At 32.8% G+C, this 27,361-nt stretch overlaps 1 long non-coding RNA gene across 1 annotated transcript; it reads left to right on the top strand.

Moving 5' to 3' along the window:
• Nucleotides 1-27,361, top strand: LOC139811305 (uncharacterized). Its single transcript, XR_011731600.1, has 6 exons — nucleotides 1-225; nucleotides 742-833; nucleotides 14,647-14,845; nucleotides 20,369-20,631; nucleotides 22,843-23,072; nucleotides 23,520-27,361. It is a non-coding gene; the product is annotated as an uncharacterized lncRNA (long non-coding RNA).

The following is a 27,361-nucleotide window of genomic DNA, read 5'->3' as shown; positions in this document are numbered from 1 at the left end:
CTGATCGTTTGGACAATGTAACGGGATTGAGAAGGATGAAAGCGGAGTGTGAGATGAGCGAGAAGAAGGAGAATAATGAGATATGGAGGGGAGAGTCATCGGCGAGATGATCGTGAATTCGAAGATTGAAGATCAGAAGTAAAAGAGGGTTCCCGGAAGGTAGATCGACCCGGTCTCCAGAGGTTCTCTATCCGTGCTGGCGACGGACGACGTGCGAAGGAAGGCGTGAGTACTCTCTCTCTCTCTCTCTCTCTCTCTCTCTCTCTCTCTCTCTCTCTCTCTCTCTCTCTCTCTCTCTCTCTCTCTCTCTCTCTCTCTCTCTCTCTCTCTCTCTCTCTCTCTCTCTCTCTCTCTCTCTTCGCGTCGCGGCATGTTTAATCGGTAAGCGCAATCGGTATGAGCTTTGTACTCAATCGTATTTTATTGTTAGTATTTGACACTCGCGCGACGTAGATTCCTTGGGAGCAACACAGGTATAGCGTCACCGCGGCGCGGGCGCGGCCCTAGGCGCGTCAAGTTGACCGCGCAATTTACGCGAGTTTATTTTTTTCGCGATTTCCAGATACATATAGGTACGTCGCGAAAGTTGATGGATCGTAATCTCGCGAGATTGTACGTATTTCCTGCAATGATTTTCCGTCCGAACATAATACAGTTGAATCCTGCGAATAATTGGCGTCGAGAGTGTCGTATACAGTTAATCATGCAATCGTATAATTATAATAGTTAATTGTGTTCTAGCGAGTGTGTGTTGGATGAGCGCCGTGAAGGAGCGGTCGCGGAGGAACGAGGGAGGAGGGGACTCAGAGAAGCGTCGGCGAAGCAACCACGAGGTGAGCAATTTATTTATTTTATTATTTACTTGTAGACTTATTAAACGGTTTTCCCGTAAGAACTACGTGATTGCAATGAGTATTCCACGCATCGGTTACAGTAATATTATGTATATATAATAACATATAAAATATTATATATTTTTTTACATTTGAGAGGCTTAAATTATTTAATAAAGTACTTATAAATTCAACATACTCGTAATATCTTACGTTTAAAAAATTATAATTATTTAAATTATAAATACGCAAGAATTAGGGATTCTATTTATCAAATTTTTCAAAGTTTTTATGTGAAAAGATTTTATGTAGAGATTCGAGGCACGTCATTTTTTAAATTAAATATTTAATTAAGAAGCTAAAAAACTACGAAAAATTTAGAATTTATGAAAAGAGTGAAAAAGATTTATAATAATATATTATTCTTTTAGTAATATTTTGTTATATATGTATAGGCATGCTATAAAAGTAAATTATTATGAATAGAGGAAAGGCCCCCCTATTATGAGATAGGTTTCTAATATGAGATAACATGGTTTCTTTTAAATTATTAGGTCCTATCTGGGCCTATTAGACATACCAAATATATATATATATATATATATATATATGTAGGTCCGGAAGTATGTTCCGGGACTTTTATTTTTTTACATCGGTATATTCCAGGACATTTGGCAGTTTCCAGGACTGTCCTGGAAAAAATTCATGTCCTACGGCACGTTTCGGGACAATTTTTTGAATCTGATTACATATATATGCGTTATATTCCAGGACTGTACATTTCAAAAAACGTAAACAGTCCCGGAACATACCTCTAGACCTACATATATATATATATACAAATATATAAAAAAATATATTTCATGTACAATTTGACATCTATATATATGTATATCGGTTCTCATATGTGTGTGTGTCTTGATCATTTTCATATGTGATCGTGCGCGTTATCTCTACTCGCTCATTCAGTAACAGCCCTACTCTCGCTCGTTCGACGAGTCAATGACGGCGTTGCGGCCGTGTCGTAAGCACGTCCTCCAAGCCTCTTCGCGCGCACGACCGCGACGTTACGCAACAGCCCGCGCCGAAATTCTTTGCAACATAGTGGAGGCAAATTAGGTTTTTATCTCGGAACCGGTTAAAACTACTCGGATTTGAATGTTTTTTTTTAAATGTAGGTAATTAAAAACACTACAATGTTTATGGGTTAAAAATTGACGCTTTAAATAGGAAATTCAAGAAAATTCCGAAAAATTGAAATTCTAAGACAAAACATTTTTTAAACGTACTAGCTTGCATTTTTTGCTTCTATATATAGCATAATCTAAATTATTTACAAATCTCATAATAAGGAACAGAAATATTGAATTATGTTACGTACATTGTGTTACTCTGTGTTAATTTTGGTCTACATCGAAAATTTGAAGCGTTACTTACACGAGACAATTTGAACTTTTTGCGCAAATGTGCGCCTAAGCAATTTAGATACGAAAAACTATATAACTTCAAATATAGCTTCAAATTTTCGATGTAGACCAAAATTAACACAGAGTAACACAATGTACGTAACATAATTCAATATTTCTGTTCCTTATTATGAGATTTGTAAATAATTTGGATTATGGTATATTAGAAGCAAAAAATGCAAGCTAGTACGTTTAAAAAATGTTTTGTTTTAGAATTTCAATTTTTCGGAATTTTCTTGAATTTCCTATTTAAAGCGTCAATTTTTAACCCATAAACATTGTAGTGTTTTTAATTACCTACATTTAAAAAAAAACATTCAAATTCGAGTAGTTTTAACCGGTTCCGAGATAAAAACCTAATTTTCCTTCACTATGTTGCAAAGAATTTCGGCGCGGGCTGTTGCGTAACGTCGCGGTCGCGCGCACGAAGAGTACATTGCGTAACTACGCTTAACACGAAACTTGCCGAAATAGAACGTGCGTAGTAAGCGTAGTTACGCAATGTACTCTTCGCGGACAATCTGTTGATATTCCAAGGCCAGCCGGTAGAGCTCTTTGGGAGTTAGGGTTTTTGGCGAAGCCTTTTACGACGGTCATCGTTCCCCTACTAATACGCAATAACTCAATGTCAATCGCGATATCACCGTCCCTTCTCGAATCGTTAACTCGAGTGGGGAAACAATATAAAAGCATGCACATCCGACCAGTGCGCGCTTTCGTTGTTGAGTTGAAATCCTCAATATTCTTTATTGCACTATTTGGTAAAATATGTACTGAGTATTTCATCAGTCGAAATATTTGCATTTTAGTGCGCACCAGTTCTAGGCCAGTGAAAAACGCTATAAAGTAAGTAGTTCAATAGTTATTTGTAAGGCGAGTGCGATCACCCGCACGCGTGTCCAATTCTCAACCCGCACGTGTTACACACCCTATTTTATATTACAAAGTGCGTGGAAAGTGGCCCATTATCCATTATTTAACTCAACGAATAGTAATATAAATGAATATTGTGTTCTACTTCATGTCACTGGCTGAAGCCAGAGTAATTTTTATAGGCACGATATTATCAGACCAGTTCGGTAATACCGCGTTTTCTCATTTTTTGGAAAATTGTTAATATTTCAGTTTGTGTTTAACTTTCAACATTATTGTTATGATATATGGATAGCCAAATAAATTACCTATCTAAAACTGCACATTTTGTTTCTTTGAAGCATTTCTGAGCTTAGATATACGCTTCAGTTCTTAGGGGCTCGGTAATATCCAACTCTCCCCTACTGCTTAAGTTTTTTTATGTGCCATGGCCCCCAGGACTTAAACAGTACATAAAGTATACCTGAGAAACATTGGGGTAGAACATTTATTTTAGAGATATAAATTGTGTTTTAAGAGAGTGTTAAGTAGAACGTTTAATTTGAAGACATTTTCGTATATACTATGATTGTATAATTTAAGAACAGATATATACTGACTGTACAATTTAAGGACAGTCTCCAATCAATGCCTTAGTTCAAAGTATGTAATAACTATAAAATATGGACTTGTGTTTGTGCTGAAAGAATAACATTCGAGAGTGAAATAAATGTGATGTATTTTTAATAAAACAAAAAATATATTTTTTAAATTTCTATTTACATGATATATTCATCAATTCTCATTATTAAACAAATTGATTAAACCAACATTATTATTTAAAGTTAAGTGAACATATGCATATAAAATAGATTAAATTATTAACACAACGATTAATGATAATTACACGCTATAAACCTTGTTTGATCAATAAGAAATTTATATACGAGCATATCAAAGAAGCACATATCAAAGTATGTTGTAGTTATCGAGAACTAAAGTAACAAAGATTCGGCCTCGGTGAAACGCATACTCCCTCGTCTTCGCCAACCGAAGGTTGGCAGCAGTCGAGAGAAAAATACATTTTTTGTTATTAGAAATATGTTACATTTATTTTACTGTAGAACGTTATACTTTTAGTACAAACACAAATCTATATTTTATAGTCATTGTATACTTTGAGATTTTTCGAACAAAGACATTGATCGAAGACTGTTCTCAAGTTATACAGTCAGTATATACATGTCCTTAAATTATTTAATCAGTATACACAAAAATGTTTTCAAATTAAACATTTTACTTAAAAATCTTAAAACATATGTCTCGAAAATAAATGTTTTATTCCAATGCTTTTCAGATATGTTTTATATATATAGTTTATATAGTATAAATTCTATTTACTTTTGTTAAACGAATTATTTAAACCTTAAAATAGAAATTAATAGCTGTTCTTCCGAAAACGTCCGTGCTTCGATTTAGTTGAAACCTTGTGAATAGGTTCCTTTTAGATAAATAAAAAAGACACATACCAAAAGGATTTTTTGCGACTCCAAAGTTTAGCAACTTTTTTAACATTTTTAACTTGCTGCCTCCGCGCATACATTTTCCACGCGAAACGAGGTATCACATGGGTTTACAACTTTCCATACGTGGAAAGCTCACGCATGTACTTTGGAGGCACACTATGTGTCTAGTTTAATAATAGTGGAGCCCCCCGCAAGGGGGCGGAACCTACTGCCTTCACGCATACACTTTTCACGCGAACCGAGGTTCACCCTCACCCCCTGCTTTCGGGGGAGGTGCGATAGCCCTTCTCCCGCTTACGTGTGTACTGTTTATACACACAATTCAAGTATTATTTAAAAATTCATAATAACTTTCCACGAATGAAAAGTTCACGCATATACTTTTCACGTGAACCGAAGTTCACCCCCACCTCCCCCCTGCTTTCGGGGGAGGTGCGGTAGCCCTTCCCTCACTTACGTGTGTACTGTTTCTCTCTCTCTCTCTCTCTCTCTCTCTCTCTCTCTCTCTCTCTCTCTCTTACTGCTAATTCTGTGTATATTATTATATTATGTGATAGATTATACAAATTAATATCTTGAAAACTATACATCGTAGTTTACAATGTTTCTGATTTTCTGAAGTTTCGCCAATGGATATTTATGTTATGACTTTGACGGGTATGACTTTATGGTTGTTTACATTACTTGAGAGCTGTTTTGGTTTGTTTTGCGTGGAAAATGTATGCGCGGAGGCAGCAAGATAAAAATGTTAAAAAAGTTGCTAAACTTTGGAGTCGCAAAAAATCCTTTTGGTATATGTCTTTTTTATTTAGAAGGAACCTATTCACAAAGTTTCACCTAAATCTGAGCACGGACGTTTTTGGTAGTTTCGCCGCACCTCGTTTCATATCGACAACATATATCAAGGTTATTGAAATCGGTGAGGTCGCTCTTAATCTAAAGTTTTACCAATTTTAACACTGTATATCTTGAAAACCAGAGCGGTTAGCTCTATAAGATCTATATAATTTTTTGTTCAGCGTTAAAAGTACTACCAGAAACCATCGTCGGATCAAATTAAGGCGCCAGGGTTATTGGAATCTTGCCCGAATCTGCTGTTAAAATTTCAAACTGGCGGATCCAATATGGCAACCCCTTGGAATAATGCAATTGTTGGGTTTCTATGAAACCTGCTTTTTGGGTTTCTTTTCACTAAACACAAATTTATGGTAAAAATTTTAAAATGCAAAATAATGGATCCAAACTAAACTCCTTACAAAAATTAAAAGAGCACTTAATTTTTCTTAAAAAATAGGCAAAATTTAAGCAACTGTAACTTTGTTAAAAATAAGCAAAATTTAAGTTAAAAAAAGGATTTTAAAACTTAAAATCTCTAATTTTGAAAGGTCACTTATTTTTTTAGTTTCTGTATAAGTTTGGTAATTTTTACATATAATATAGAAAACTACGAGCTGGACAAAATGGAAAATTTTCTTCTCACTTTGTGAGCCTGTCACGTGCACAAAAAAATCTGCGAAAATTTTCGACTTTCTAAATAAATAGTACTTTCTAAGAAAATAGTACTATACTTGCTTGTACTAGTAGCAATTCTGCTTGCTTGAAATAACATTTATGCAACACGTGCATGGAAAGTGCCCCATTACGCACGCTACGCGTGCGTGATAAACCACTTTCCAGGCACTTGCAACATAAAATAGGGAGTGTAAGCCGTGTGTAAAGATGAAAATTCCCGGGTGCGGTTACCGCACTCGCCTTCGGCTCGTGCGTAAACTCCGCATCCGGGAATTTTCATCTTACCTCACTTGTTACACAAATAACTATTTTACAACAATTCTCTACGACTGTAATGTAAAAACTCAAATCGCAAGCTTCTTGTAACTTGCGACAACATGGATTGCTTGCGACTAATGTAGAACCATCTTTATTGCCATTTTCGGATTATACGACTCAAAATACATAAGAATACGTAAGATTTATTTGTTCCCCTAACAGTTCTCAAAACCTTAATTTTGCATATGCTCCTTAAGTAATTTCACAATCTTTTGTACGTTTTGCCCCATGAAATCATAACGGACAACATGAAAACATCTCATAGTTATTTGACAATTTTTTTTTAATGCAGAGTACTTAAAAGTATAAAAAAACGTAAAGAATAAATTTGTGTTGTTCTGCACAATTGTTTTCTGGATCAAAATGAAAAAGGGAAAAATCGCTAATTCTTACATTATTTTCATCCATTTGTATTGTCTACATGTTTTTTAAAAAAATTTGGCAATTATATATACCATTCGATAAAGCAAAGTTTCAGCTTTAAAAATCTGTTATTGTTTGAATTGCGGTACGATAATTTTTAACGGAGTTATGAGCAATCAAAGTCAAAATACTCATTTCTTATTCAATCGGTGATAACTCATTGTCAGTAACAAAAAATCGTAAAAACATTTTTAAAAAAATTTTCTAATAAAAACTTTGAGCTGTTAGGTTAATAAATAAAAAATTTTCGCAGATTTTTTTTGTGCACGTGACAGTTCTACAAAATGAGAAGAAAATTTTGTCCAACTCGTGGTTTTCTATATGTAAAAATTACCAAACTTACAGAAACTAAAAAAATAATAGTAACCTTTCGAAAGTAGAGATTTTAAGCTGTAAAATCCTTTTTTAACTTAAATTTTGCTTATTTTTAACAAAGTTACAGTTGCTTGAATTTTGCTTATTTTTTAAGAAAAATTAAGTGTTTTTTTAATTTTTGTGAGGAGTTTGTAATTATATGGGACATTCTATACCAAATAGACCTTGATCTGACTCTCGATCTCTCGGATGTGGTCTGCAATTTTTTGTTTTAAAAATTTTGAAGATGACCTTTACGTGACATTCAAGCAACTATTCACAGTCAAACTAATGATACCATCTTATATGCCTTTCGAAACCGTACAACTTTTGTTTGAAACATTTTTGCCGAAAACGCTTTGTTGAAGAATTATCGAGGTGCGTTTTTTAAAATGGGACACCCTGTATTGTATAATTATATATAAAAGGCATTTGATTATCCTCGTGGATTATATATATGATTATGTATAATCACACGTGTGTATTATATTATATTTTTAAAATTTGATTATCCGATAGAGGGTATTCAATGAGATCTGTTTTGCGTATTTAAAATTTGAACAGTGGTATAAAAACAGTATCAAAAGACACGACAGTGTCTCCCGCTAACCTGTGTCAAGTTATATAAATTATAGAACGGCACATCTCTCTTGTATCAGTTGTATCGTCTACTCTGATAATAAAGTGGCACACTTAAAAAATAACTTTGAAAATAACAATTTTCTGCAGTAAATGGACACCGAGGGACTTTACATGACTACAGAGTGGTTCTTAAATAAGTGATCAAAATCAGGGATTGGATTGAGCTCGTCATAAGAATGAAAAAAGTTCCCATAAACGTTAGTCCAAAAACGCATCCGAGATCACATTATCAACAGCTGCGAAATTATGAGAAATATGCTAGGAATCTTTGAGCGTGTTAGACAGTCAAGGGTTAGAAGGATGGAAGTGCGTGTGTTTTAGTTAACGGTGGACATTTCCAACAACTTGTAAATGAAAATATTTCCTTTTATATGATTTTCCATTTTCTGAATCAGATATTTATTAATAATTAAATGAGACGTAACTCCTGCGGGATACGTTTTTGGACTAACATTTATGAGAACTTTTTTATCCTTATGACAAACCCAATCCAATCATTGATTTTGACCAACTATTTTAGGACCATCTTGTATATAATTATATATAATTATATCTAATTATATCTAATTATATATGGACATATTTCATATATAGTTTTGTATATAATTATACATAATCATTTACATATAATTATATATAACAAATTTTTTACCGGCCAGACTGTTCGTCAAATTTTATAGGAGAAACAAATCCCATCGTATAATCAGAATTTAAAAATGTACATGAAACATTATATTTATTCATATATAGTTTGTATATAAAAGGAATATACTTATTTGTTATATATATAATTATATAATAGCTTATACATAACTTTGTATATTTCTGTATAATTTTATATAGTTATATATAATTTTATATGAAAAAATTTTTTATCGTTTATTCGGTAAAAAAATTTTTTTACAAAAACAAATATATATAACTATTTATGAAATATGTCTATATATTGAATATTATTAGATATTATTATATATAATTATACATATATAAAGTCCCCCGGGAAAAAAAACCTTATAATGTTTTATATGTTCATATAAGAAGCGCGGTCTTATATGCTTATATATGAATTTCGGCCGTATAAGATCTTATATGGTCATATATATGATTATATAAGATTATATAAGGACAAATAAAAAATATCTCTTATAATGTCTTATATGCTCATATAGAAGAAGAAATCTTATATGTTTATATATGAATTTAAATTTTAAAAAATTTTTATATATTTTTAAATGTTATTTTTTAAGGATGCCACTTTATTATAAGAGTGGACTCCACGATACAACTGATACAAAAACTGTGTCGCTCCATAGCGTGAGACAGTGTCGTGTCTTTTGATGCCATTCTTGTAACACTGTTTGTCAAATTTTAAATACGAGAAACAGATCACATCGAATGCCATCTATCGGATACTTTAAGATGCAATATTCTGATCTGATCATATATAATCTTATATGACTATATAATTTTATATACGATTATATTATTTTCAGTTTAAATTATAAGGTATGTTTGTAAAATAATACGATTAATATATTTGTTCATAAAAACTATAATATATATTATATAACAGTTTTTTTCACGAATTATTACAGGTAATTTTACTGTTTACAAAAACATTTAATAAAAATTAATATGTCAATTAAAAAAATTAAGTATCTTATGCAAAATTAGAAAAAAAAGGAAAACTTAAAATAACACAAGCAATGAGAAGTGCCGTTTTCGGTCGAGCGGATCTTGATGCTTAATAATATTTCACAATATCAATTATTATTAAATATATGTTTTAATTTTTTAAATTGGCACTGCGTGCCAATATGGACTTTGTCGGACTTAAAACGCAATTGTGTAAACTGAAACTAGAAATAATATCTCATATAAATTTCATATTGTCAAGTGAAATAATATAGATCCATTATAGAGTATATATTCATATATGATTATCTTTAACCTTATAAATATATTTTTACATGATCACGCACATGATAATATACTATATAAGTATAAGACCATATATGACTATATAAAGTTATACTTAAAGAGGTTTAGCCATATAATATTGTTCAAGATTATATTTTTATTTCTTATATGACCATATATAATTATATATCTACTAATATGAATAAATAAAAGGTATCTTATATATGGCAATATATAATTATATACTCTCATATATGGCCATATAATATTGTTTAAGGTTATATTTTCTATTTTTTATATGATTATATATAATTATATATCTATTAATATGAACAAATAAGAGGTATTTTTTTCTGGGTATATAATCATACATATATGATAGCCCTATATAATTATATATTCCCATATATGGCCATATAATATTGTTTAAGATTATATTTTTCATTCCTTATATGATCATATATCTACTAATATGAACTAATATGAACAAATAAGAGGTTTTTTCCCGGGTATTGATTAAAATGTCTGAGCAAATGGACGTATAAAAAGACTTGTAGGCATGTAAAATGGTTTACAATTAGGTCTTTTAGCAAAGGTGAGCATCATCTGATAGCAAGAAGTAGAGTCACACAGCGAGTGGCAAGCGACGTGTGACATATGACATCGTTTCTCCTAATGCCTTTGTCGCGCGCATAGCAATCGCAATCATTGCGTAACACTATACTGTCTCCTTTTGCCGAATTATATGAATGCATACTAATACGCGGATTTTTATTAATTATTTTTATTTTTCCCTACCTCAAAATATTTTAAAAAATCTACAAAAATTCATGAAACATCTGATGTCTACATTGTAGTTGACAATTTTATCACATACGATAGTTTTATCATATACGATATATACGATAGTCATTTTGAAATACCATCGTTTATTTTATATCTTCTGACAGGCTTGCAAGTTTTACAGTTATGAACAGATATCACTTTGGCTCGGACGTCGTAGATCCACATTAAGGGTTAAGAAGAGAAAAATATTACAAAGTAAAGTCACGTTCTTAATATTAAAGTCAAGTATTGATTGCTTTAGTCTTTAAAGTTTTTATAAAATATAACAGTATTGTACTGTTACAATATTTTTGAAAATAAAAATTGAGAATATTTTTAATGATTTATTTATTTCTAAAATATGACTAATAATATGTACCTAATAAAAATGATTTATTAATTGAATTATTTTAAATAATCACTGAGTTATAAAATATTAAAAACCTTGTGTTAGTTATTCAGGTGCGTATATATATTTTAAAGACTTTAAAAATTTTTTAAATAAATATTTGAAAAAGTTGGCGATTAGAAATTACTACAATTGTCCTGAGAGAATGCTGACAATGAATATATATGTATGTAATATTTATTACTTTGAATGCATATTTTAGGATTTTAGACTTATGTGCAATGAATGCTTCAAAGAAACAGCTCTAAAGAGTATATAAATACAAATTTTTAAAATAATTTTTTGATAATAATAAATTATATTCTTTAAATATATATAATAATAATTGTCAAACAAATTGTCTTAAAAATTGATTTCTTTTATCTTGAAACTTTAAATAATAACTTACAATCTTTAATTTTTTTTAAGAAAGGTGGGTTCAAACAGTTCGTTAAACAAAAGGAATTAGCTTAAACTGTACATAAAATATACCTGAGAAGCATTTTGGGATAAAACGTTTATTTTGAAGACATACGACAATATTATAATTATATATATGTTATAAGAGTGTTGGGGTAGAATGTTTAATTTAAAGACATTTCCATCAAGTACACTGATTGTATAATTAGAGAACAGTCTCCAATCCATGTCTTTGTTCAAAAAATCTCAAAATATACAATGACTACAAAATTGCTAATATTATTTTGTGTTTATTGCTCTATAAATAAAATCTTCAATTGCATATTGTTTGTTGTTTGCCTCACCCATATACCCGTAAATGCGTCTTTCTCGGACGATAAAAATTATTTAAAAAATGATTAAATAACGCTTATCGCCAGAAGTCTTTAGAAAACGTTAGAACACGTTCAGAACTACACGAAAATTGTAATAGAACTCGCAGAACTGTCGAAATACGGCCAGCGTCTCACCCTATTCTCGATAAATTCCTGACTTTTGAGCGTTATTAATTTATTTAAAATTATACAACATTGCTAGTGCCGGGAACTTTTTAGAAAATGCTTCTATATGCTCAGAACTACTCGAAAAATATTTTACATAAACCGGAACTCCGAGATTTCAACTGGCGTCTCAACTCGGTATACTCGTTACATTATAATTTTTTTTTTTTAGTACATTATAATTAATTTTTTTGCTTTTATATGGCAGAACTCTTTATAGAACTGTTATAAAACTAGAGATCTCGCAAAATCTGATGAGATACAGTGGTGGAACTTGTGTAGGACAGAGTGAGACGCTGCGTGAACCTAGCGTCTCAGTTTGTACTGACGTGTTTTTTGGTTTTAATGGCCAGAACTATTTGTTTAAACTATCAGAAACTCTAGAACTATTGAAAAGGAAGTCAGAACTCTCAATAATTTGTGAGTTTCCGCAAAATGAGACGCTAGCTTCACACACACGATGTAGACACTTAGCTTCGGGGATGCCTGACTGAGCGTTTAAGCAGAAAAACCGGAAATTGTGTAAAATCGACTTGAATTGTGTAAGATACGACCTCCCGAAAGATATCAATCAATATGTGAAAAATATATATATTTCTTGATTAAATTAATAAATTAAAATTTAAGAAATTAATAATAAAATAAAAATTAATTTTATAAACTAAAATTAAAAATATTAGATATTAATTAAAATTTAAAAAAAAATAAAAATTATAATCAATTATTTTATAAACTATATAAATTAAAAATATTTTTGTAACATTCTTTGCGGTGTGTGTGGAGATAGGTATAGTATCGGTATTGTTAAATTGATTATCAATTTAATTATGTGATTGTACGTTTCAGTTTGTCAGACTGCGTTTCAAGATTAAAAGTACGGCGCGTGTAGTTGACGAAGCAAAAGAATATACTTTTAAAATTTACACGAAAAATTGTTACTATATAGGTGAACAAAATTCAGCCTGACCGTATTTGGCAGTTTAATTTGATGAAAATATTAATTTTATGAAATTACCAGGGGAATTACATAAAAGTTTATTTGAAATTTTAATTGATATACAAACATGAAACTTTCCTACACAGTATAAATAATAAATATAATTAATATAATAAGTTTATTAAAGAAGCATCGCGAATTAAAATATTTATCTTTTATTTGTTCTTAAAAGAAATGTCTTATGATATTTATAATTAAAAATATATAATTGATGCATGATTATTAACATCAAGATTAACACAGAATCTATTGCGTCAAAAAGTTGCAACTATATACATATACCATTCAGAATTTATGAATTATTTTTTAACCCGTTGTGGTCACATGGGGTCCAGTGGACCCCAGGTTTTTTTTTTATTTTTTTCTTAAAAGTATACTATTTTGAGAGTAAAATGCACAAAGTTTTTTTACTCTATCTAAAAAAATTTTGAGGAATATTTTTGTAAAAAAAGTCAAATTTCTCGAAAAAAATTTTTTTTTCTCGCGTTTTTTCAACATAAAAATTTTTTTTAAATTATTGGATTATCAAGAGGAAGTCATAAATTAATTCCAGTTCAAGGTTTGAGTCGATACATCAAAAAGAACGCAAATGGAAACTGTTGTGGGGTCCATTGGACCCCATGTGACCTCTACGTTATTTTTAGGAGGTGTGACCTCAACGGGTTAATTATGTATTCGAAGTTAAGAGTTTTTTTTTAAATAACCGCAATATTAATCGGATGGCAAAGTTAATTAAAAATAGCGGATATTAAAAATAAAAATAATAGAATTTTTACTTTTGATATCCGGCCGCCGCTATATGGCACCGACATTTTGAATTTATCAACTGAATTTAACATCAGATTAATATTTAGCAACCTGAAAAACTCTTGAGTTTGAATAACAAGAAAAATTTCATAGTTTCTTAATTATATAATGGTCTATGGTAAGTCGCAATTTTGATGCAATAGACTCTATGTTAATCATCAATATCTTTTTAACTACAATTGACATAACAAATTTCTAAGGGCTAAAAGTCCTAACAATTAACATACTTAATTTTGATATTGCAATATAACTTCTCTAACACGTCACGCGGAGTTCTCGGCTTAGAGATCAGTGCTCTGATTCTAATAACTATTAACAACAATTCGTTATCATTATATTGTCGTTGTGCAGCTTTTTTATCATATATTATATCTGCACAACGATAATATAACGATGATAACGAAACTGTAGTTATAAGAGTTACAGAAAATAGCCTTAAAACGCGACTTATCAACTGTTAGCGACTTCGTCCGAAAATGACCCGCTTTATCTTAAGAACGTAGTTACTGCATTGGCCGCTACACGGTATGGCGCTGAAACCAGTGAGAAATGCTGGTCTCGTCTCAACCCGGACTAGAGCTCTAAACCCGGACCTTTGGCTATCTGTCTATTAATCCATTAATCTGTGACGCGGGTCTCCTCCTAGCTCTTAGCTTCCATTTGCTTCCATCTTTTCATTCGTGCAACGTACGCGGACTAGTTCGGACGCGTTTCGCGCGTAGACACGGACGACACGTTTTAACGTGTTCGGACGTGTTCCGCCCTAACGAAAAAATTTTTTAAAGTACAGTGACTGATACTGTCTGCTTGCAATTGCCTTTTAGACTTCGCCACTCAACTATTTCGCTAGTTGGCCGTATTGTCTTGTACTAGAGGCAGGAGCCATTAAACCTAAGAAGAAGAAGAAGAAGAAGCTTCCATCTTTTATTACGGTGCGAGTAGCGGTACGTTACGGACGCTACGCTTCAGAAGCCGAAAATCCACGGAGAAGAAGACTGTATCAGAGCGACCAAGAGTAACCAGGTATGACGATTTGCTTCGAATTTCGAGTTATAATTCTCATATAAAGTTTCCTGTTACATTTATCGTCAAATTTAAAAATATCAGCCTCAATGGTCGAATTGTGAAAGAGACGCTCCTGTACGGGGATTCTCTAATGGCGTTTTCGATTTGCTACTCGACCCGACTCGGGTCGCATCATTGGACGTGGAATACATACATAGATATGTATGTATTCCACGTCAATGATGCTAGTAGTTTAAGAGCTGGCTACATAAAAATGCAAGGTATAAGGTACATGAAATATTTATAGCTAGAGAGGTTCCATTAGCACTCCCGAACACTGAGTGACCAGTCTGCCTGCGTGCTTAGGAAGATTAAGGCGGGGGTGGACGGTCAAAAATGACAAATTTTACAAGGAACAAATGATAAAGTTCAGGGATAAAAATTATAGGAATGTTAAGTATTTGTTGCTACAAAACGCGGAAAATTATTGTGGAAAAAAAAAGATAAGCTTTATGATTAAAAATTATTGGTAATAATTACTAAACTGTTAACGAAGCTATGTGCTAAATGGCATACAAAAAAACTGAAGACAACATCCGGGCAGACTGTGATGAAGAGCGCGATCGGTGATGCTGGAGCCGTCTGTATAACCGACAAAATTACCATTTTCTATATGTTATCGACCTATATCTCTGTCCTTGTATAGATTCAATATAATAACAAATAACTAAATTAATCATTTTATTTTTAACAATAAAAAGAATGAATACAAATTAAATCCATTAATGAAAAAAAAAACACGTAATATATTCATATAAATAACAAAATAACATATCATAGTAGCGCATCGTACGAAACTACCTCATTAAGCGCGATCGAGACCGCGCTCTTCATCACAGTCTGCCCGGATGTTGTCTTCAGTTTTTTTGTATGCCATTTAGCACATAGCTTCGTTAACAGTTTAGTAATTATTACCAATAATTTTTAATCATAAAGCTTATCTTTTTTTTTCACAAAAGTTAACGCCGCTTTGTTGCAGTCTGCCGGCCCTTTCTCTTCCACGAAATCGTCTGCCAATAATTTTCCGCTTTTCGTAGCAACAAATACTTAACATTCCTATAATTTTTATCCCTGAACTTTATCATTTTTTTCCTTGTAAAATTTGTCATTTTTGACCGTCCACCTCCGCCTTAATCTTCCTAAGCACGCAGGCAGACTGGTCACTCAGTGTTCGGGAGTGCTAATGGAACCTCTCTAGCTATAAATATTTCATGTACCTTATACCTTGCATTTTTATGTAGCCAGCTCTCCGTCTATAGAGTCCTATATACATGATGCGACCCGAGTCGGTTTGAGTCGTAAATCGAAAACGCCATATTTGGTATCGTTGCGCAGCTTTTTTACCATATATAATACCTGCGCAACGATACCAAAACTGTCGTTAAGGAGTTAGTGAATCCCCGTACTGTATGCCTATTCTCTAACCTTTTAACGACAATTTTACTAGCTAGGGACATTGTTATGCAGACTTAACGGACACTATAACGAAAAGTGGTATTCTGTAATTCAGTGTAACGATAAATGTCGTTAAAATTGTCGATAAAATATCGAACTTTGTCGTTAGATTATCGAGGGGTCTTGTACCCCTCGATAAGCAATAGCGACAACATAACTAGACATAGCGACCAATAACTTTGAGTGGCTCCGAGGCTCCGAGTAAATAGTGTACTTTTTATATAATAAAAATATATTAAGGAAAGCTCGCAAGAAATAATATTACAGCAAAATTAACCCTTCGCCCGTAAACTATAATTTGACTGGCATCGTCCGTAATCTGGGTCGTAAATGTCCTGTCGTTATTTTGACCTAGTAAATAGTGTTCAAAAAATCTGAAAAAATTCTGTAATACTTGTATACTATCCTATTTTATAATCCCAAAGTTTATTTAGCGATTCATTATAAAATAAATTGGTTATAAATCATTCTTTATGCAAAAAATTGATAAAAATCCATTTTTATTAAAAAAATCATATCTCATTGAATTTTAAATCAAAATAAAAAATTCCAACGAGGTTTTATAGTTAAATATGTGTACTTTCAAGAAAAAAATTCTGTATATGGGTCATTTTTAAAAAGTATAATTATTCTGAGGATTGAAAATGGCGTTTTTCGGGTTAAAGAAAAATAAGACTTTTAGCGTAATTTTTACATTATTTTATTAAAAAATCATATAAAATCGTCTTTCTCGTAAATAATATCTGATATTTGTCGCTTGATCATCCATTGTACTCTGAAAGTACATGTAATTTCTTTTTACACGTGTTTTATTCATCCACTCAAATTTTGAGGTTATATATATAATATACACAATCATAAAAAAATATCACTTATATAAGTTAAAAATAACTGTAGTAATATGAAAATGACGTTAAATTAATTTTACTTCCTTGCACGAAAGTCTGGCACTGTCCGTAATCAGGGTCAATATTGGCACTGGACGCACTTTGACTCGCTGCTGGTCAAGCACACACTGGCGAATTCCAACGAAACTTTGGGCATGAGTTCTCCCCACTACCTACTTTTTTTACGAGGAAAAGCAAGCCCCCCCCCTTTTTCATTTCGGCGGTATTCTATTTTGAATTTCGGCTTGTGCCATTTACGACCCAGATTACGGGCGAAGGGTTAAGTATGAAAATAATATGTATTACAAATGTCTTAATATCTAAAATTAATCAAATAAAAAATAATTTTACATCCATGGATTATCTATTACATTCTGTTCGGTAACATTATAATCTTTATTATATTCTCTTTCATTCCTACTTGTAAATAAATAAATAAATAAATAAATAAATATATATATATATATATATATATATATATAATAACAATTTAAACTTAAATAGGAAACACACACAATTTATTATTTTTTCTTTAACCCTTTTCGGTCACACTGGGTAAAATACACTCCAGCGTTTTTTTGACTTCGAAAACGACCCAGTAAACCAATGGAAATGGGCCTTGTGCCGCCATCTACAGATAGTTGGGATCTTCAAGTATCGATCCCCGTCGGTGGTATATTTTTCGGCCCGTTAGTTCTCTCTCGGCATTTTTTTCTGCAAAAAATCGCACCTTTATACCTCAAAATCAATATACTTTTTGGAACGGCCGCATAAACTGCAATAATCAGTGAAAACTTTTCACTGAAAAGTGCGTCATCTGAGGATGAAAAAACCGTTTGAAAAATTAAAATATCTTAAAAATTGAAAAAGTTACATTAGAGTTTTTGTGAAAAGTCACTTTCCGACTTTTTTTTCAACAATTTTTTTACATATGTTAAATTAATTTTTTGCAAATCAAACCTATACAGAGTCTTTTTAAGGAAGACTTAAACTACAACAGGATATATATAAATTTTAAGGTCACCTATAATACAATTTTTTATACACGTGCAAAAACGCTGGGGGTGTATTTCACCCAGTCTGACCGGTACGGGATTCTCGAGAAGTGTGACCGAAAAGGGTTAATTATAGTGATGTAACATATTTACGTTTTCTGCTTGTCCCGTTCTGTATTGTATTTTCATTGTATTGTTCACTTTCATCTTCATTTGTGACGGCTAAAAAATTGTACATATTTTCTTACGTTTAAAAAATTAAGAAGGAAAATTTTTAAAATAATATAATAATATAAATTAGGTTACCACAAAACGTTCGTCTTTCTTACTAATAATTTTTTAAAATAAAATTATATAAGTTTTTCTTAGTAGATTATAAGAAATGGATCAAAAAATTTCAATTTGATGCATTTCTTATAATCCGCGAGAAGTTAAATCAAAATTGCTTCAATATCATGTGCCCTTGCACACAACTTTGTGACGAACCTTTTGTAGCAACCATTGTAAATTCGAGGATCTCGTTGTTTTATAAAATTTTCTGAAGGACTCTCTCTCGTCGTTTCAATCACTCTCGTCGCGGACGATTCCCCTCGCTTCTGCGAAACGAAACGAAACTCGAGAAACGTCCAAAGGATTGAGCGCCTTGTCGGCGGGCGAAGAATTACGAAAAGACATAAACACGTAGTGTCTTCTCCCTCGTGAACGCGACTCGACTGTAGAGCGTGGATGATGGACTGTGGCGAATCGAGCACCTTTGTTATTTAACCTCGGGGTTGATTGTGTATCTTGAAATGAGGTGAAAATTACAAAAGTGACGAAATCTAGTAAAATCTGTTTACTTTTGTAATTTTCACCTTGTTTCTCTCAAACCCGGAAAAAATGTTTATATACAATTTTATCTGATTACATCATATTATATATAATCATATATAATAAGATTTGTTTATGTATTCATTTATATGTAATTATATCAAAATATTTATAACTCCATATCAAATTATGCAAAGTTATATTAGAATTTTTTTCGAGTTGAGATACATCAAATTATATACAAACTTATATATATAATTGCGCCAAATTAGATATAATTATATATATTTTTTTAATGTTTGATTGAAATAATAAATAATAAATTCGCTTAAAAATACCAATAATGTAATTTTATTTTTATATGTATGCGTACACATATATTTTATTGTTCACATAATAGAGTTTATTAAATTTGATGTGTTACAAATATAAAAAAAGATTATATATAATTATTAATTATATATAATCATATATAAACTTTAAATTTGGATTATCCAATATGGCATTCGATAGGATTCGTTTCTCATATTTAAAATTTGACGAACAGTATAGTATAAAAACGGTATCAAGAGACACGGCACTGTCTTAAGCAGTGCCAAGTTATAATATATGGAATAAATCATTTCACTTTTGATTCTACATATTTACCACAAAAATGGACCCATTAAAGATTTGATCTAATTGTATTCAAAAATATATAATTGTAAGTTACAGAATAGCTTTATCGTTACAGTGTCGTTCGCGCAAGCGACAATCATCGCTACATAACGATAGCGACATCGTCGTTAAAAAGTTAGAGAATAGGCATACTGGCCGGCTAGGCCGGACTGGGCGTCGCTTTTCGTAATATAATTAATCATTGAGCGCCTGGAATGTGGTCAATCACAATAAGTCGTTTACAGTTTGTTTCTAAAAGACGATTATTTAGTATATCGTGGTTATTGAAGTAATTATCAATTTAATTACGCGTACTATTATGGCTTTAGTTTTTGAGTGCGTTTCAAGACCGGCATTATAATACTCTGATGGCTTCTGCACACAGGACGCGGAAACGCAAGTCGCGCGGCAAGAAGCGACGCGGTAGCCAATCAATTGCTTTTCCGTAAGAACCAAAAGTTTATTGGCTACCGCGTCGCTTCTTGCCGCGCGGCAAGCGTTTCCGCGTTCTGTGTGCAGAAGCCATGACGCGCAGTTTGCTGAGTTGGCCCGGTCGTAGAAGGCATATTTTTATCGTGTTAAAAATATGCTATCGAGTATGAAATGATATTAATTACGCAATCAAAAATCTATTTTGCCGCGATTTAATTTATTTATCTGATTGTGAATTTGGGCAGATTCTCTTGTCATGGCCCCACACCCCGCACGACCATCTTAGGCTGCGTTCGGAAACTTCACCCGGGTGCACCCACCGAGGCTCATGCTGTTTGGAAACGTTCAGGTTGTACCAGTGTGACAGAAATGAAGTCGTTCGGAAACTTCACCCGAGTGCACCCGCCGAGGCTCAAGCTGTTCGGAAACGTTCAGGTTTACTACCAGTGTGACCCGGGTGCATCTCAGGAGGAAAATTTTCCACCCTGAAACTTCAGGGTGAATGCGGGTAACTTATTATTATACATTTGGTGGCATTTTTAAACTGTAGCAATGGAGTTTCTTCTTTTATGGAATTGTTCCGAATGGATTCCGATTGAAATTATTCCGTTTTCCCTAAAAAACAATAGAAATCTAGGGAATAATTGAATTTCGATCGGAGTCCATTCCATACATTTCCAGTCAGTTCTAGTACATCTCTGTGTCCAGTACTTCGTATACAATACACCAGGTATTACGTATCTTTTCTCTTCAAAGCGAGGCTGGCGAATATCGCGTACTGTGCGTTAAATACTTGAATTCGTAGCTTCATATTGTCTATTTCCGGCAAAAAAAATTTTATATAAAAACATTTAAATATATATAATTATATGATGTTATATAAAATATTCTATAAAATATGTCTATATATGTCTATGTATGTTTTTTTTATCTGGTATAATCTCTGTTCAAAAAAAAGAGAATTAGAAAATAATTAAAAAGATAATTTTTGCATTGTTTTTAAAAATTGTTTTTGCATTGTTTATTTATTTGCCTATATATAATCATATATAAATGTAATAATTGTATATAAAATATGATTATATATGATTATATGAGCAAATTTTTCACAATTTCTCAGACTTTATTTTTTGTTATAAAAAACAATGCAAAAGTTATTCTTTTAATTATTTTCTAATTCTTTTTCTTATTATTTTTTTTGTACATACGAACAGAGATTATACTAGAGAAAAAGGACATATATGGACATATTTTATATAATATTTTATATAATATTGTATAATTATATATATTTAAATATGTTTTTTTATATAAAAAATGTTTTACCGGGTTTGCGTTACGATTTGCTGAATTGGTCGAACATGTTAACTTATAATAACTCTGATTAGTTGGATTTAAGTAAGGTTAATTATATTCTATTGCCTTATACTGTTAATTTATTATCAGATTTTATTTACGTTTAATAATATCTTAATTGACGCTAATTACGGATTATGTTTTTCTATTATTTATATTAATTAATAATTCATCTTATGTAGGTATATCTTAACAGTTGCTTAAGCGATCGATATATTTTACACTCTTTTTGTAAAGTAGGGGAGACCGGGGCAAACTTGACACCGGGGCAAACTTGACACTATAGGCTTTTTGTCAATTTAAATCTATCGTAGAAACTTGCCTTTCCTACTGTAAATGCGTTTTTATGTGCCAATTAAGATTATCAACGGAATTTGGTGACATTCTGAGTTATGGTGTAATTTTTAGCGCGACATAAGTGTTTTTGATGGTGAAAAGTAATTTTTCTGATCTCTCGAAAATTCTACTCTTTCATCGAGTTTTACTCTTGCGAATCTACCGGTATGTGATTTTGATGGAAATTCGATGCTTTATACGAATCCGATAATAGTTTTTGCATATTTTCAAAATTTTTATATTTTTGGAGTAACATAAATGAAAACAATGTTCGGGGCAAAGTCGACACCACGTCGTTTTATTGGCTCTCAATAACAAACGATACTTGTCATGCAGCTATATGGCCTATGACAAATGTGTGCGCACGTCTAATCGCAAATTTACTTGCATAAATTGTTTTTCAGACATGAGTTTAGATGAAAATAATTGAATGTTCAATAATTTTTGTTCTCATTATTTCCAATGATTGTTTTACTTAATTCCGAATTTTTATACTTTCTAAATACACGATAAACAATGGCCGTGTTCAGCAGACACAACTGTTGAGTTCGTCTTATCAACACTCTGCGTTGATTGGTTGTTTCTAAAAGTAAGAGCCAATCACGTTCGACTGCTACTGAGCGGCTTGGTCTGCTGAACGCGCCCAATGTATGTTTAGTTTCAGACAATAAAAAATAAGTTCCAGATCAAATTGTGTTGATAAGGCAAAGTGTCGAGTTTGCCCCGGCATTTTTCAATTTGAAAATTTGTCTTTGCGTCACTTTTCCTTTCTTGGGGGCAAAACTAAGCGACGTACAGCAAAATTTCCTTAAGCAATTTTGTACTTGAAGGAACACTCTTTAAATGTGTACTATTAAATTTGTTTGATTAATTAATTGTTGAAAATTGCCTTTGAAAAACTCGTGTCGAGTTTGCCCCGGTCTCCCCTAATAACTGATAATTTTAAATTAAAACATATCGTTATTTTTTTGCTCATAAAATATAAATAAGGCAAATTGTTTTTGTTCATGGACATCCTTCCTTTCAGCCAGCCGCTGCAGAGGGCAGGATAAGCAAAGTGGAGGAGTGCGAGTGCCAAAAGTCCTGTAGGGTGAATGGTACCGTCGACGAGGACGGCGCAACCTGGGTAAAGGATTGTCAACATTGTTCCTGCGTCCATGGCGAGATGCGAGATTGAGTGCAGGCCGACGCTCTGCGCTCCGGTTACCTGCAAGAATCCCGTCATTCTTGAGGGACAATGTTGCCCGACCTGTCTCAGTAAGTGGAACATTATACTCCTGTCTTTTTCATCCTTTTATCTTTCATTCTCAAACGTTTTTCCTATAACATTCCATAATCCATGATAATTTTTAATAAGAAAATATTTTTATTAAATCCCATTGATTCCTAAATAATTATAACTTCAAAGCTTGATAAGAATCCTACAACATTTAGGATTTTTTCTTGTCTTTTCCTTAGCGCACAGTATATATAGTTTATCATTCATATTTCATATATTTCTTATCTTTAGAACATCGTATAAATTCTTTACATTTGAGAGGACAACTCTCTTGAGTAGTCTAATGTCGCTTTCACATGAATTCGTCTTTTACTTTCACACACGCAACCGACTGATTAATTGACGTAGAGTATTTCGTGTTCAGTCGACCACTTCCGTCTCGTGCCTCACGTTACTTATCTCGCCATTCATGTTCGCCTCCGCAGAACAATGTTTGTTGCACGGCGTAATTTACGATCACGGCGAAAGGGTCTCACCGAAGCAATGCGTCGAGTGCAAGTGCTACGACGGTATCTTCACCTGCACGAGATTCGACACTGACACCAAATGCCCACCACTACCGTGTCCACCCAGCGAGCAACTCAGCGTTGCGGAGGAATACTGCAAGTTTTGTCCAGGTACGTTTTTGCTTGGAAAGCTACACGCGGAAACGAATATATATTCATTGAAAATTCATTTCCAAAATGGTTCCATATAAACACATACGTGTGCAAATTTAACATGTGCTTTCTATGTTAATTGAACTTTACAAATTTAAAATGTAAAATTATTAAAATAATTTAAAAAATATGTTAAAGTAACACAATTTAAACGTATTTATTAAATGTGTTAAATTTTACATAAAAAGAGTGTTGATTTTACTTAATAACAGAAGTAAGAATAAAAATTTACAGAAGAAGAATGTTGATTTTATCTTACAATCTCAACTTTAATATAAAAATTATGTTAATTGTACACATAATTAACCTCAAATTACGATCAGAATAACATTTCCTTCCTGTTAAAATATTTTAACATAGTATCGATGTTATCATTTAACACATCCATATTATGTTAAACTGACACAAAAACTTGAGTGGACCGTTTTGGACATGTGATTTATGTTATATTTAACACAAATTTTCCAACAGTGTACTTATTCTGCGAGGACATATTAGATAGAATTATATATGTTAGAATAATATATGTTAAAGCGCAATAATTATCCTATACTGAATAAGTTATTGAGACCAAATATTTTCTAAAATTCCAATTATTATTTTGAGTGGGGAGAAGTTCGGAGGAGACATTAAATTTGAAATTGGTCGTCAAACTTGGGGAGCTTGGGAGTTTTGGGTAAATAATACTGTTACTACTAGCTGCAATATTAAAAAATATGAAGTATGTGACGGCAATTAGAGCCTGTTCACACGAGGCGGTTTTGACTCGCGGTTGCGTTGCCGCGCGTGGCCGCGCGTTATCGCGAGGCAAAGTGCGAGAACGCGCGCTTAGAATGATGCAGGCAATAATTAGCCTTTTTTTTTAATCGTACGGCTTTCCGCACTAGCTGCAATATTAAACTGAGTAGAATAGCTAACCTGAATGATGCGGACGCGAGCCGGATATACCGAGTGAGCCGTACGAATGGACAGCGAGAAACAAAACAAGAACGTTGTTAGCGATGTATGCATCGATGTAACCGCGACCATTACGGCGAATACGTGTGTATCATGGGCGATTCTCGCGCATTTATTGTAACGCAGATCGAACTTCGTCATACATATAAACTTCATTGGTTACGATAAATTTTGTCGCGTGAAAGTTATGCATAAGTTTATTGCTTCAAAACGGTTTTTTTTTATATGTATTATAAAGAGAATTTTTATAGAAATTTTAATTAATTAATAACATGAAAAATTCTGAGATAATTTTCCACCAGGGATGTTTATATATAAATACAATATTTTAGAAGGATACTTACTTTTAGAATCCTAAATACGGCGTACGGCTATGTTCTCCCAAAATAATTGGCCCTAGTTCTCCTTGAAATGTATAAATATACATCAGGCCCATTTTTTTTTGATAAGATTATCGCGGTGTAATTTTTCTGTACAAATTTTTGTCCCCAGCAATATTTATGCATATCCATCCATTTAGGTAACTTCTCCAAGGTTTGGTCATCATTTAATTGGCAAAAGAACGCTGGAATAACGCTATGTAAAGATTGCGGCATGTTTGGAAAGAATTCTGCTATGTTTCTTTTTATCCAGTCGCATTGCTTTTTTACGGTCCAGGCATCGAAATTGGAAATTTATTTTGAGAATTTACTCCGAATATGTCTTTAAATATCATTACAAGTCCATATTCGTCCAAGTTTTTGGAGCTAGATTTTATATCGTGCTGAATATTATTGGTATTCATCATATTTTATAGATAACGCAACTGTAACACAAGAACAAAACATAAATTTATTGTAAACTTGTAAGTTTGATTATTATATTAAGCCAGAATTGTACGGGGAAGTCGATGGCTGAATCACATCGTTAGCTAAGAGATCCTTTACTTGTTTGTCGATTTCTTCCTTGTGCATTGGCGGGAATCGGTATTGTTTTGTATTTATAGGAATATCGTCGGTGGTCGGTTTTTTGTGCGTTATTTTATCGGTATGATGCAGCTTGTCTTCGGGCAGACGAAATAAGATGCTATATGTTTCTATAAGGTCACGTACATGCTTTCTTTCTTCGTCGTTTAAGTGATCTAGGCGAAGCAATTCTTTTATTTGATCGGCGCGTGACTTACTTAAGAACGTCGCCATTATTCGGCGAGCCTTTTTAGCGCTACTGGTCATTCTAGGTCCTAGGGTGGAAAGACCAGGTGAGGTTGGGTGATTTCGAAGGAGGTGCGTTTATGACCTTGTTTGGAAGAAGGTGTAGGAATGAATGCGTGGGACGGGCTGGAGGTAAAGTATGTTTCTACTTCTACGAAGTCGACCGTCGGTAACGAGCGGTATCTCTACGTCTCGTTTGCCGGTATTTATGACACTGTGACGTTCTGGTGATGCGAAATTACTTGATCCGGCAGAACGCCTTCGTTGATCGGTTCTTCTTCTGCGGTTAAGGAGGTAAAACTCCAGGATAATTAACAGTCCTCGGCGATGTGGATTGTGGCTTCTCAGATCCGTTCAGGATATCAGATATTCAATGATCTTTTGAACTGTTCTCCAAGATTTAAGAGTATAATTTTTATTACAAAACTTTTGATACAAGTGTTTTATGTAAGGGCGGAACAAGTATAAGATATGTAGTCGCTTTCTTGGCTCGCTCTACTCTCCGCATTGGAGGCGAAAAATTTACTTTTAAATTAAATTAAATTAAATTAAATTATTACACAAATGCATTTATTAATGCACAAATTATTGCACAGCACAAAATACTTACACCGTCGCACGGATAAGTAATTTTGAGTTGCATCTTGCCCACACTTGTTAAAAATATCTGCCTCTTCTTCTTTGGTGGACTCTGGGTCGGTAAAACTTCCGTCTTGATGTCCAGACGGTTCAATGTCACCACGGGAACTAAATCGGACTCCGGTACGTTCTCGTGATTGCTTGCTTCCACGAGACGCGACCTGGTGGATGAGTCAGATAAATCAAGTAGTGAAACATTTTTACATCCCTATTTCGGTTCTGACAGACCAATTTTTTCGAAACACGTTAAGCATGCTTTTTGTTGATGCTTAACGTGTTTCGAAAAAATTGGTCTGTCAGAACCGAAATAGGGATGTAAAAATGTCTCACTACTTGATTTATCTGACTCATCCATTAGGTCGCGTCTCGTGGAAGCAAGCAATCACGAGAACGTACCGGAGTCCGATTTAGTTCCCGTATAGTGACATTGAACCGTCTGGACATCAAGACGGAAGTTTTACCGACCCAGAGTCCACCAAAGAAGAATTAAGAGGCAGATATTTTTAACAAGTGTGGGCAAGATGCAACTCAAAATTACTTATCCGTGCGACGGTGTAAGTATTTTGTGCTGTGCAATAATTTGTGCCTTAATAAATGCATTTGTGTAATAATTTAATTTAATTTAATTTAAAAGTAAATTTTCCGCTTCCAATGCGGAGAGTGAAGCGAGCCAAGAAAGCGACTACATACCTTATACTTGTTCTGCCCTTACATAAAACACTTGTATCAAAAGTTTTGTAATAAAAATTATACTCTTAAATCTTGGAGAACAGTTCTAAAGATCATAGAATATCTGATATCCTGAACGGATCTGAGAAGCCA

This window comes from Temnothorax longispinosus, chromosome 1 (assembly GCF_030848805.1).
Source record: "Temnothorax longispinosus isolate EJ_2023e chromosome 1, Tlon_JGU_v1, whole genome shotgun sequence".
Lineage (NCBI taxonomy): Eukaryota > Metazoa > Arthropoda > Insecta > Hymenoptera > Formicidae > Temnothorax > Temnothorax longispinosus.
This window is presented reverse-complemented; position numbering and strand designations above follow the sequence as displayed.